The sequence below is a fragment of the Pan troglodytes genome, chromosome 14 (genome assembly GCF_028858775.2).
Source record: "Pan troglodytes isolate AG18354 chromosome 14, NHGRI_mPanTro3-v2.0_pri, whole genome shotgun sequence".
Taxonomy (NCBI): domain Eukaryota; kingdom Metazoa; phylum Chordata; class Mammalia; order Primates; family Hominidae; genus Pan; species Pan troglodytes.
In genome coordinates, this window is record NC_072412.2 from 93,566,805 (window position 1) to 93,579,907 (window position 13,103).

Consider the following 13,103-nt stretch of genomic DNA (forward strand, 5'->3'; position numbering starts at 1 on the left):
CTCCTAGGCTCAAGTGATCCTCTCTCCTTGGCCAACCACAGTGTTGAGATTACAGGCTTGAGCCACCACACCTGGCCTATAATCTATTTAGTTAGGAATATCAGAATTTGAGGACACATAATTCAGACTATCATTGTTCAGCAAGAGTTACACAGCTAATTATTATCTTAATTATTAAAATTATTAATTATGTGTCTATTTCTTTTATAAAACAAATAATCAGTGCTCTGTGTCAAAAGTTGATTACTGATTAACACTATGTTAACACACAAGTTTCTCGATTGCCTTTAAAAGGCAGCTATTTACAAAGATCTCACACTGTGTGATTAGGGATCCACTTACCTTAATGACAAGTTTTTTAAAATGTACACATGCATAACATAAATCATAATTTATTTTAAAAAGCATAATATAATAGGTATAGGTATTTTTGAACAAAAAACACTCCAAAAATATGAATTTCACACTATACCTATTATTATTGTTATTGTCATACGACAATATTTAATGTATTTTATTTAGGGGAACTTAAATGATTACATCTGATATGCTATAGAATTCTAGTATGATTTCTAAAATATTATGATTTATTATTTTTGCTTCTGTTTTTACTAGAACCGTTAAAATCTAAGTTAAAGAGGCAACCTAAGGCAATATTTTAAAATACATGCTTAAAATTTATAAATATTAAAAACTAAAAAGTTACTGCATTTTCAGAGAAATGTTTTGCGTACCAAACACATAAAAACTAGTAGGACCATACATATGTTTCTCAATGTACTTACCACTTTTTCTGAAGTTGGTCAAAGTGTTATCTGGCTTTGCGTTGTAGGAACAGCACAATCTAAGCATGTCTCTTACCAAACATTGAGAATCTGCTGGACTGTTGGTCCTAAAACACTTGTGAAGGAGATTGAGTGGTCACAGCAGTGTTTCTTTCAAGCTTCCAAGTCATGTAGCAAGTAGATTATTACAAAAGGGTCTATAAATAATTTTTAAAAACCTGTGGTAATTCACAAAATGAATAGGACAGATACAATATTGGTATTGAAACTATTTGTAAAATGTAAGATGCAAAAATTTATTACTGGCAGTCATTCTCATTTTAAAAGTATCATATCAGATAAATTAAAAGTGTCTCTATCACTGACACTTTCCATTAGAAAAATGTTGGAAATTACTGTAAATTATTTAAGATGCTAGCTAACTGTAATTATTTTCTTGCCTGGAATAACTATATGTATTAAAAATTGTGTGAGCAAAAGGAATACATTTTATGTCTAGCATAGACTCTTATAAAACAAATATAAATATTGTGAATTCATTGAATTTTTCTCTTTAGCGTAATTGAATTATGACTTACTTTAAATTTATGACTTACCTTAAAATGCTATAAATTAAATAAATACTTTAATTAAAATTACATTTGTTGAACATTTCCATTTATGTGAGACTTCCTACAGGACTATTTAAAAATATTGTGCAATGTTCAACTTCACCAGTAAATTGTGAAATAAGGATAAAATTTAAATTTAAATACATACATTGATTATCAAATTGGAACAACCTTTAAGATGATGCTACTTAGTACTATCAAGGGGTTAAGTTAAATTCAAAGTCAGTCCAATGTTTATAGAGAACAATGCATTCAGACATATTTGCCAAAACATGCCAATGTATTTGGAGAATAGATGGATCAAATATGTCACATTTTTTTTATCACATGACTCAGAAATACTGTCGGTTTTGATCTAAAAGAAAGAAATAAAACTAGATACTGATTTACGCAACAAAGTTTAGTGTTTATTAAAACAAAACAAATGCATGAGGTTAGATCCTTAAACCTAAATAAATAAATGAAGTGAAAATTCTATTCATGAGGTAATAATTAATATAAGGGAGAATATAAATTTTATGAAATGTTGATTTCAAAAATCTAGATAAATTTATCTATCTATTTGGCTATCAGTCTGTGTGTGTGTCTGTGCGCTTAGTTACTTGCTCAGTTGAATATGTCATTTTTGCCAAGAGATTGACACAATTCATTGGTGACATTTAAGAAATGTAAAAGACTGGAAAGAAGTCAAGAGATAAGTACATATTATAAATTCTGAGAGAAGTGCTATATACTACATGGTGTATTTCATGTAATTAGAGATGTGGAAACTGGAGGCATGAGAATGTTCTAGGAATACAATAAAAATATAGAACATTCTCCCAAACTTTAAAAGAAAAACTAAAAATTTATTTTAAAAGCATTAAATAATGAAATACAAATTTTATGATAAATATCTAAATAGAGACGGCAATTAGAAATCTGGAATCATGTTTCAAAAATTTCTTAAAATATCAAAGCCCAGAATTAGTTTTCTTTTACCATATGCATGCACTCAGAGAAATCATTTACTTCCAACAATATCATTCAGCAAATATGCTTTATCCTTTGAAAAGAAGTTTCTCTGCTAGAGAATATCACACAAACGTTAAAACAAGGACTGAGTTCGTGAACAAATAGAGTGTGTAATTTTTAACTTCACCTACCCCCTCCACACACACAAACTTAACTGACCCATTGAGGGACAGTTCTGCTATAGTGTTGAACCAAAGAATAAAAAAGTCTTTACAAATTCAGGCAGTGAAGGGCCATGCATCCTCTTATGAGGTTTCAGCCTCAGGCATTTTATTTTCACGCTCATTAATTCTGATATGTCACAAACAGAAGAGATATTTTTGAAAGGTTATGATATTCAAGACTTGCTACTAAGGTTCATATCTACTTATAGTTTATTCCATTGAGTGTTTTAAAGTGAGGATAGGGCAGGAAGGGAAACATTCATCCCAGTGTATGAATGATGGGACATACTTTGTGGGCATTCACCCAGAGACTTGACTTTATTTTTAAAAATATAGGCATTCCCAGGATAGTTATAAGGATCAATTGTGATAAATTATGCAGAAATGCCTTATAAAGTAATGCAAAATAGTTATGAAATTGTTAAATATTTTAAATCCTGTTAGACAGACACTGATACAGAATGCAGACAGCAACGCTTTGATATATTCGTCAAAAGATGAGGAACGTTGTCATCCTCACATGCATCACTAATTTCCCCTCCTAGCTGCTTCATTTTCTTTTACCAGCTGCTAGTTACCTCATCACAGTCTTTCTTGGGTTTGTGCAAAAAATCGTTCACATCACTCATAAACTAATCTCCTCCAGTCAGTGAAGAAAAATTTTTCACTGTGTCTGGATATAGATGCTTTTCAGAAACACATATATTACGAAAATGTCTTCAGTATTCATATTCTTAAAACCCACGGTGAGGATAGTCAAATGTTCTTACTTGTGCAAAAAGGATTGCATAGTTTATACAGAGTGGCATTTCCTCCCAAGTTCCTATGTCAGTAGCTTTTCCAAATATGCCATTAATCAGAACAGGGAACAGTTAGAAGCAGGACAGAAGCAGAATGCATCTCTATATCACATTAGATAATAGCACCACAGAAACAAGAGATGGTAGGAAAGTATGATTTGCCATGACTCACTTCCTAAAAATCATCTTAGCATCTACTGTAGCATTTGCAGGAGCATCCATTGGTATTCCAAAACCCAGTTGATGCCAGACTTATTGTACTATATTTGTGCGATTTTTGTGCAAGCCCTGGGTTGTAAATTATGTACTTATAGATGCTTTAAAAAAATTTAAACTCCACAAGGTAAGATTTACTGCATGGAGTCATGAACAAAAAATAAAATAATGACTTTTCTCTTCCCAAGCAACATGAAAATACATAATGCTTAAAAAATTTCATATCCATTTTAAAAATATTTATTACAATAGACTGGAAAGATCAATTGAAAAAACAGAAATAATGGAAAATATGGAGAATGATAGTGCACTACTTTCCTATAAGTCTTCTTATGTATTGTTTAACTTCATTCAATTGTCATTTTAGAGAAGAGTGTATATATATGTGTGTGTGTGTGTGTGTGTGTGTGTTTATACATTTTTTTCCTCTTGGGTATTTTAATTGCCATTATTTTCTTAAAAAGTCACAGGTGATATAAAAATACGAATGGGATATTATTATTTAACTAAAATGTTTGAATGCTTAAACGTTCTTGAGAGTGGTCTCTGTTTTGCTTAAGCCTTCAAGAACTAACTAGGAATTCCCAGCAGATCATTTCCTTTCTTTCTTTTTTCTTTTTTTGTTTTTCTCTTTGAGACAGAGTATACCACTTTTGCCCAGGCTGGAGTGCAATGGCGCAATCTCAGCTACCTGAAACCTCCACCTCCGAGGTTCAAGCAATTCTCCTGCCCCTGCCTCCCAAGTAGCTGGGGTAACAGGCACACAGCACCACGCCCAGCTACTTTTTTGTGTTTTTAGTAGAGAAGAGGTTTGACCATGTTGGCCAGACTGGTCTTGAACTCCTGACCTCAGGTGATCCACCCGTCTTGGCCTCCCAAAGCGCTGGGATTACAGGCATGAGCCACTGTGCCCAGCCAGAAAGCAGATTATTTTCTAATAGAAGTAACCATTGTTTCTTGCAATGCTCTTTTGATTCAACATATCCATAAAATGCCTTCTAAAAACCTACATAATTAGTCATAACTCATGTCATAACTGCATCCTCGTTGTTTCCTGTAATCATATTAAGCTCAAGAACAGGCAAATATATGTGTAATTAGGGATTATAAAGCAGTATATTCTCTTAATATTAATAGAAATTATGTGCATGAGTACTGAAGGCAAAGGGTCTAATATAAGTTTCACTTCTCCTTACAATTAAATGACTTTGTGAAGCATAATATTTCATGTCCTAGATTTCTAATCTATAAAATGGAGATTATCATACTCATCTCAAATGTTTTAGATATAATAAGTAAGATAAGAAAGCACGGCACTCCAGCCTGGGTGACAGAGTGAGACCCTGATTCAAAATAATAATAATAATAATAATAATAATAATAATGTAATCAATATCTTATTGTACTCATTGGGTCCATTCTGAAAGCAAGATAATATGAGGAACAAGAGATTAAAGAGAGAATTCTGTGTGCCAATAGAAGGGACCTATTTTGGTGTTCAAATAATACATTCTGTGAAATCTAAAAACTGATTATAATAAAATCTGCCTAATGTGTTTATACTGTAGAAAAACATCATAAGATAATATGATTGTCTTACTGTAGAACCTATAAATTTTCTTCTCCTCCTTATTGTTACTATTATTACTTTTAAATATATTTATTACTTTTAATTATATTTAAGTAGTAAACTATATATATATACACATATATATATATACACACATATATACACACACACACACACACACACATATATATACACACACACACACAGGCATGGGAGTATAGGGAAAATCCTGACCCACTGAAGAACAGTTCTGCTACAGTCTTGAACCAAAGAATTAAAAAAAGCCTTTACAAAGTTAGGCAGTGAAGGTCCATGTATCCCCTTACGAGGTTTCAGCCTCATGCATCCTGTTTGACTCAGTTTTAAAGTCCTGGCAAGAAGGCCGTTCAATTTTCCTTCTTGAGCAGAAGATTAAGTCCACTTTCCCTATCTCCTCCCTTATTGGGCTCTTCCACCCAAACAGCCCTGTAATTTCTCCAAGGCCAGGTACCAGACAATGTGGTGCAGCCACTATGCCTCAAAGCCCACTGAAGTTATGCTAACTAGCCAGTCATAAACATGTTTACTTCCCTGACCCATTGCTTCCCTAGGAAACTACAGTAAAAGCACTTGCCTGGAGTTCCACTCTTTCCCTCTGCCTTGTGACAGACCCCAGTGCCTTGTGACTGACTTCAGTGGCCCTAGGTAAAGTGTTGTGTTGTCCCAAGGAAATCCTGAGTAACAAAATTGTATAACTTCAGGTTCTCCCTCTTGATCTGCATCTGAACTCCCTGTATCTTACCCAAGGTAATATCCTTAAAACAGGAGATTAGGGAGGCAGGTAGGAGATTATTTGTGGTACAATGTTGGAGTGACTTTACAATTACTGTTGCCATTTTAAAATCTCGTTCCATCATTTTTTTCTCCTAGAGCCTACCCACTGCATTTTCTGGCAACAATGTTGCCCAGTTGTTGACAATGATCAACTTAGATTTTGAAGCTTGCTGTCTACTAAAACTGTCTATACTAACAATGATTACTCAAGGACTATCCTTTGGTACAAAATACTGAATATTTTCTCAGTACAAAATAATTTCTCAATACCATGAAGAATGCGAAACAATAAGTCACAAAAATAGATTAATAAAAATGAGCCCAAGTTTTAAGCTGATAACAGGGGTCACCTTTCTATTGTGAGTTCGTTGGCCATCCATTTAGATGCATATTTAGGCTAGTGTCACCCCACCTGATCCATTGGCAATCATTTTGCATCCTGATCTGCAACCCTGAAGGTTGATCTGTAGGAACTCTGATATATCAATGGGCTTTCTTGTCTTCTAGCTTCTGATTAGTTACAATAAATAAATCAGGAGATCTACGCAAGTGGGAAGAATAAGGTCAGGGTTGTTATTCCCTTGACAATCTCATTGTGGGGTTGTCTAAAGTGGTGGTTTCCCTTGGCCGAGGTGACAAGCTTTTTCAAAGCAACGCTTTTCATAGTTTCTCAGTCTGAGTTCTCATACCTGCCTATCTTTGCCCCCTCAGAATTGGGGTTGGTAAAAACCCTACACTTTCTAGTCCCCAGAATATTGAATTATTCCTGCGGTTTCCCTCTACTCCCATGACTTTATAAAATGGTTCTTTATTAAACTTTCAAAAATTTCCCAAAGTGAGTCTGCAGTTGGTCTTCTGCTGGGACCCTGAATAAATATATATATTTAGGGTTTCTTACATGTATAAGAAGGTATTATCTTACTGTAGTTTGTTAATAACCAATTCAAGGGGTCCCTGCAAGCACAAAATACTTCTTTTATCAGAACACACAACTTGCATTTTTTAGGTCTACAATAAAAAACCCAGTTAAAATAAATAAAATAGCACATGAATTTAATGAACCTGGATGTGATGCTTCTACTTATACCTCAAACAGTTTAAACCTGAAGCTATAGACTAAACCAGATCATCAGAGAACAAAATACTGAAACCAGGACATTTTAATTCCTTTATCAGGTTTATTTATTGTAACAGACCTCAGAGTTACACCTTAATTCAGCCTTAAGGGCTATTATGAGAAAACAAAAACAATTTAGAGTTTTTAAATTATGTTTATTATTTTGATGACATTGAGTCTGCATTAGTCTGTACCTTGCAGAATACTCTTATCAAGTCCTTTGAATTTATTGGTTTGCTCTTTTGGAAAAAAACAACAAACCTGTAAATCTTGAATATTGGATTTGTCTCTACCTTTAGAAATTTAAGAATTTTTCAAATAGTCATATTTGTTTTGGTAGCTAAGATGCTTTGAACACTCTTTCATTTTGACATATTTATAAAAACTTTAGTCTATGACTTGCATTCTTGAAAATTATTCTTTTTTCTGATTGACTGCTTTTCTAATTTTATATTAGACCATTTTCTCACAAAAACTTATTGTGTTCATTTTGCATTATGGGTATTCTTATAAAGCATCTCTAGTTGTTTGTCAATAGGTCCAGGATAAAATGATATATACTCACCCACACACACATATATATACACACAAATATACACACACACATATATAAAGAAGTAATATATATATAAAGAAGTATATATATATTATAAAAATAGAAGTAATTTTATCTTATAGTTGGAGTATCAAAGGTGAAAACAGTAGGGGCAAAGTAATCCCATATGCTGATCTAAAACAAGGTACAGAATGATTTGTGGGGGTCTTACAAGGAGTGTGGTCAACCAATATTTTTTTTTAAAAATTACTAAAATATAATGTACTGACCACAAAGTTCCTCCTCAGAGTATATGATAAAATGGTTTTACTATGTTTACAATGTTGTCCAAATAGCACTAGAACCTAATTTTAGAAAATTTGCATCACCCAAAAAGACACACCAATCCCATTTGCAGTGAGTCCCTATCAACTGCCTTCCAGGTTAAACAAATAGTAATCTCTTTCTGTGTCTATAAATTTACCCATTTTTGACATTTCATATAAATTCATGAATCACCCCATATATATAGAATTCTGAATCTGGCATTTTCAATTAGCTTGATGTTTTCAAGGTTTATCCGCGTTGTAGCATGTATCAGCAATTCTTTCTTTCCTTTTTATTGCTGAATAATTTCCCATTTATGGACATATCACAATTTGTTTATCTGTTCATCACTGATGGACATTTGGGTTGTTTCCACCTTTTGGCTATGATCAAGTATGCTTCTGTGAACATCCATGTACATAGGTTTTACGGATAGACATGTTTTCAGACTTATTGGGTATATCAATAGGAATTGCATTTCTAATCTATCAGACAACTTTATGTTTAATATTTTGAAGAACTGCCAAACTGCCAAAAACTAATTTTTAAAGCCATTTCTTATTATTGAATTTGAACATATACGAGAGTGTGTAAATAAAATTCATTATGACAGAAAAGTCAATAGTGAGAATTTCTTTGGTGCATTTTTTACTCCTGTTGCAAACAAGAAAGTTTTCATTCTCCAAGTGAGAATGTCTTCTGGAAAAACTCATGGAAATCTTGGTAAACGTCTTTTAATGTGGTATGCTTAGGCTTAGGTACCTCTCTCTCATAAAATAGGTGAAGATTGGCAAATCAAGGAGACGGAACCTAGCAGAAGTCAAGTTTTGAGAGATAAGTGTGAGCAGCCAACTAGGAACATTCATCTATTCCGGAGGTCTGAATGTTAAAGTCTTTGGAAGAACAATGTCCCCACCCCGCCCCTCACAACATGCACACACATAAGAATCAGAGTATGTGGGCATCTGCCATTCAGAGGCTGCTGATAAGTTTGTTATATCAATCAGGTGACACATTTTCTGCTAGTTTTCTTGCCTCTTATCCCCACTGCTCTCTTCACATTCCATCCAAACCTTGAGTTTACAAAGGCTGTCTTAAAAAAACATGTGGAAAGAAGAGTTATCAAACAGAATTCCTTTCAATTCCTTAAACTTTGTGTCATCTCTCTTACCTCCAGGATGTTCCACAAGTGAAAACCATATGTTCTCTTTGCTTTGCCTGGCTAACTCCAAACCTGGAGGTTCCACTTTATTTCATCTTGTCCAATCAATCTTCCCTAACACACTCCACATTCCTACCTTAGAGACCAGAACAGATGTCACTCTTAGTTAAATTGAAAACATGTTGTTTTTTTATTTCCAATTAATTCTGTAATTTACTGTAGAGTATCCTGAGATCATGCTTACTTCTATTATAAGGTAAATTCAATAAAACACTGTGAGAAGCCATCAGCTTCACAGCTATTTCTCAAAAATTACCATAGTGTCCAATGTTTAATCAATGATTAATAAACATTCTAACAATTTATACAGTACATTGACCTTGGAATCAGAAGACATAGGGTTAAATTTACATTTTCTATTTTAAATTGTTTGTTTGGCAATCTTTTTTTCTTTTTCTTTTCCTTTTTTTTGAAAGGTACTCTACTGCGATCGTCTTAGACTAATCATCTGCAAAATGACTATGTTGGGCAAGATGAACATTAATTCTTTTTATTTCAACTCTGATTAAAAGACTTAATTGTAAATATGACTTTTTTTAAGGAAGCATTTGTTTACATTTGATTGATTTGGAGTCACCACAGAATCAATGACTAAACTCTTGATCGGATATCAGTGGTGTACAACTTTTTAACTTGTTTATTCTACCTTGCATAACAAAGGAATAAAGGGTATCTCGTCCTACTATTTACAGAGAAATTTAATCCACCCAAGTATTCAAGTGCTTCTGTACAATTGTTTAATATTTATGTAGTTCACACCTTTTCTGAGCATGTTCAATATATTTTCCTTGATTTTATTACATAAAGTAGATATATCAATTTTAAAAATTTCTACTACATTTCATTCTACATTTGTCCTGATTGTCATCCTGTCTCAAAGCTTTCTGGCTGTTTTTCATTTATTTTGACACTATCGAATGTATCTTAATAAAAGGAGAATTTAAGAAGTGTTCACTTGGCATATGTATTGTCCTATTTATTGTTTTATAGTAGATAACATTGGTTTATGAGCTAATACGTTTTTTATTTGGACATTAGTACCTTTTTTGCTGTGCTGGGTAGTAGAATATGATAAATTCTAATTACATTATTACATAACACATAAATATATATAATTTATTATCATTATTTAATTCATAAAAGAAAACTTTGATATTTGTACAGTGTGGCTTAATATAATTTTTAGACATATAATATCTTTAAGAATATATACAGTGCATTAAAAATTCTACCTGAATATCAAAAAAAAATTGACTTCAAACATATACTTTAAAATGTCATATGAGAGCTATTGATGATAAAACTGAATATTATTTATTTGACTTCTTGAAGAATAAAATAACTATGCAAGAATTCATATCAGAAACATTATATATAGAAAAAAAGAGATTCCAAAAGTGAGGATTAATTATTAATTATTATGATTAATTTATTATTTCCAAATATTTTTGACCAGAAATATATATATATATAGAGAGAGAGAGAGAGAGAGATATTGTGTGAGAGGAATTCAAAATCAACAACAACACACAGAAGCGTGTTCCTACAGAGGAGAAGAAAAGAAAGAATTGCCACCGAAAGCTACACAAGTATTGCCACTGAAAGCTACAGATGCAAGAAAATAAACATTTTTTAAGGCATATCTTTGTATTTGAGCCAGAAACTGTGAACTACAGTGCTTGTGTCACACAGCTATAAAAATATGCATGTCTATTTCCCTTTTTGTTTATAGGTACACAAACACACAGACTCAACACTTTTTTTTCTCCTCCAAATAGGACTGAATGTATACCAAGTTGCCTCTACCATGCAAACCCGACTTATTTAAATATTACTACAATACTATCTCTTTAGAATTTTTTAATATTCTACTTTTCAGTAGATGATATTATAGATATATTTTATGCTATCACATCTGGGTAATTAGATGATATTACACCCAACTTTCCAGAACCCCTTTTTCTTCTTTTAGATTAAATTGAAGTCAAGTTATGGAGAGAAACTTCAGCTCTCTTCTAGTTCAAAATACATAAAATGCTATGAGTTATACATCATGTATTATCTGAACCAAACGTTATATGTATTCCTTTAGAGATCTACAGTGCAATATTGAAGGAGTAACATCAAACATTGATAAAAAAAAAAGTAACACTCCTTTAACTCTGCTGGTATTGATTCCTTCTAATATAATATTTTGAAATATTTTGCAGTTAAGCTAGCTGGGTGCTGTCTGAAGCAGAACAATGGGTATACAACTTTATCTCTGATACTTAGATGTTTTTAGGCTGACATTGAACATTGTCATCAACCTTATTATGCCAGATATTTGTAGCACTTGGAAAATTAATAATGTGATTTACCCTACATTGATAGGTGCTAACACATTTGTGTTGAGTCAGTGTCACAGTCTTTTCCCAGAATATTAGTTGCTAGGGCTGTTGTGACACACTGTGCTTTGGCTCTAAAATCAGTTCTGTAATCCAATTTCCAAGAAGATGAATACAGGCCAATGTCCCTTGTCATTTTTGATTCATCAATAGACAGATTGATTTAATATTTATTGGGTACTGTTTTTCACAGTGCATAGCTTCAGTCATGTCCCCAGTAAGAAGTAGCCAAGCAAAGGGAGGGAAATTAATTCTTTCTGGTATTCCATTTTCTAGCAAATTTGCATTCCCTTTAAAAAGTAGACGCACCTGTGAAGCAATTATAATTAATTATAGCCTGAATTATATTGTTAGGATGAAATTTTGCAAAATTCAAAGTGATTAACATGATATTTTGATTACTAAGAGGAATAGTAGCAGGGTTTAGAGAGTATATATTCTACAAATTACATCATCTATAAAGTTACAATATATCAATAACAAAAAAAGCAATATTCAAGTGAATACTCTTAGTATTCACCCATATTTAAACAAGAAATTAACAAAATTAACACAATTATTTAGATTATCTTTTGCTGAATTAGAGCTTGAAATAATATTTCAAAATAGCTAGAACACAGTAAGTGCTATGTGTCGAGCAAAATTTAAAGCATTGAAGTACATTATTTAATTTGTAGTTGGCATAAATCGTTAGCTATCAATAACAATACTCTCAATAACAATACAATACAATACAATACAATACAATACAGTACAATACAATACAATACAATACAATACAGCTCTGTGTCACATAATGATGTTTTGGTTAATAGACTGCATATATGTCAGTGGTCACATAGATTTTAATACTGTATTTTTACTGTACCTTTTCTATGTTTAGATATACAAATATCATTATGTTAAGATAGTCTACAGTGTTCAGTACAGTAACATGCTTTACAGGTTTATAGCTTAGGAGTAACATGCTATGCCATATAGTCTAGGTGTGTAGTAGGCTATAGATACAGTTTTGTGTATGTATGCTTAATGATGTTCACATGACAGAATTGCCTAATGATGCATTTTTTAGAACATACCCTCATCTTTAAGTGATGTACGACTGCAGTTTGTTTTCCTTTTGTATATAATGATGACAATGAACTTATAACTGGAACTTTATGGGGTTCTGTAAATGAATAGAATGCCAGAGCATAAGTAATTTGACCATTCACAACGACTTGCCTATTACTTTGAAGAAAAATGCAGAAGTATGAAGATGAACAAGTATTTCCTTTGTTACATGTATAAAGTTTTAAAATCAGGTCGGGCACTATTTAAAGGTTTATTGAAGAAATATATAGTTGCTTCTGTCTTGAGAGCCTTGAGAGAGTAGTAACTGATTCGTACCAGTTTCTGATTCATTTTAATTATACCTATTAAGTGACCAAATAAAAATGGGGGTAGGGGCTCCAGTTGCTTTTTTTACAGAACAAATTACATATATGGGGTTTTTACCAATTTGCTTAATAAGTTAATCACATGCTTGCCATTCATTTGTAC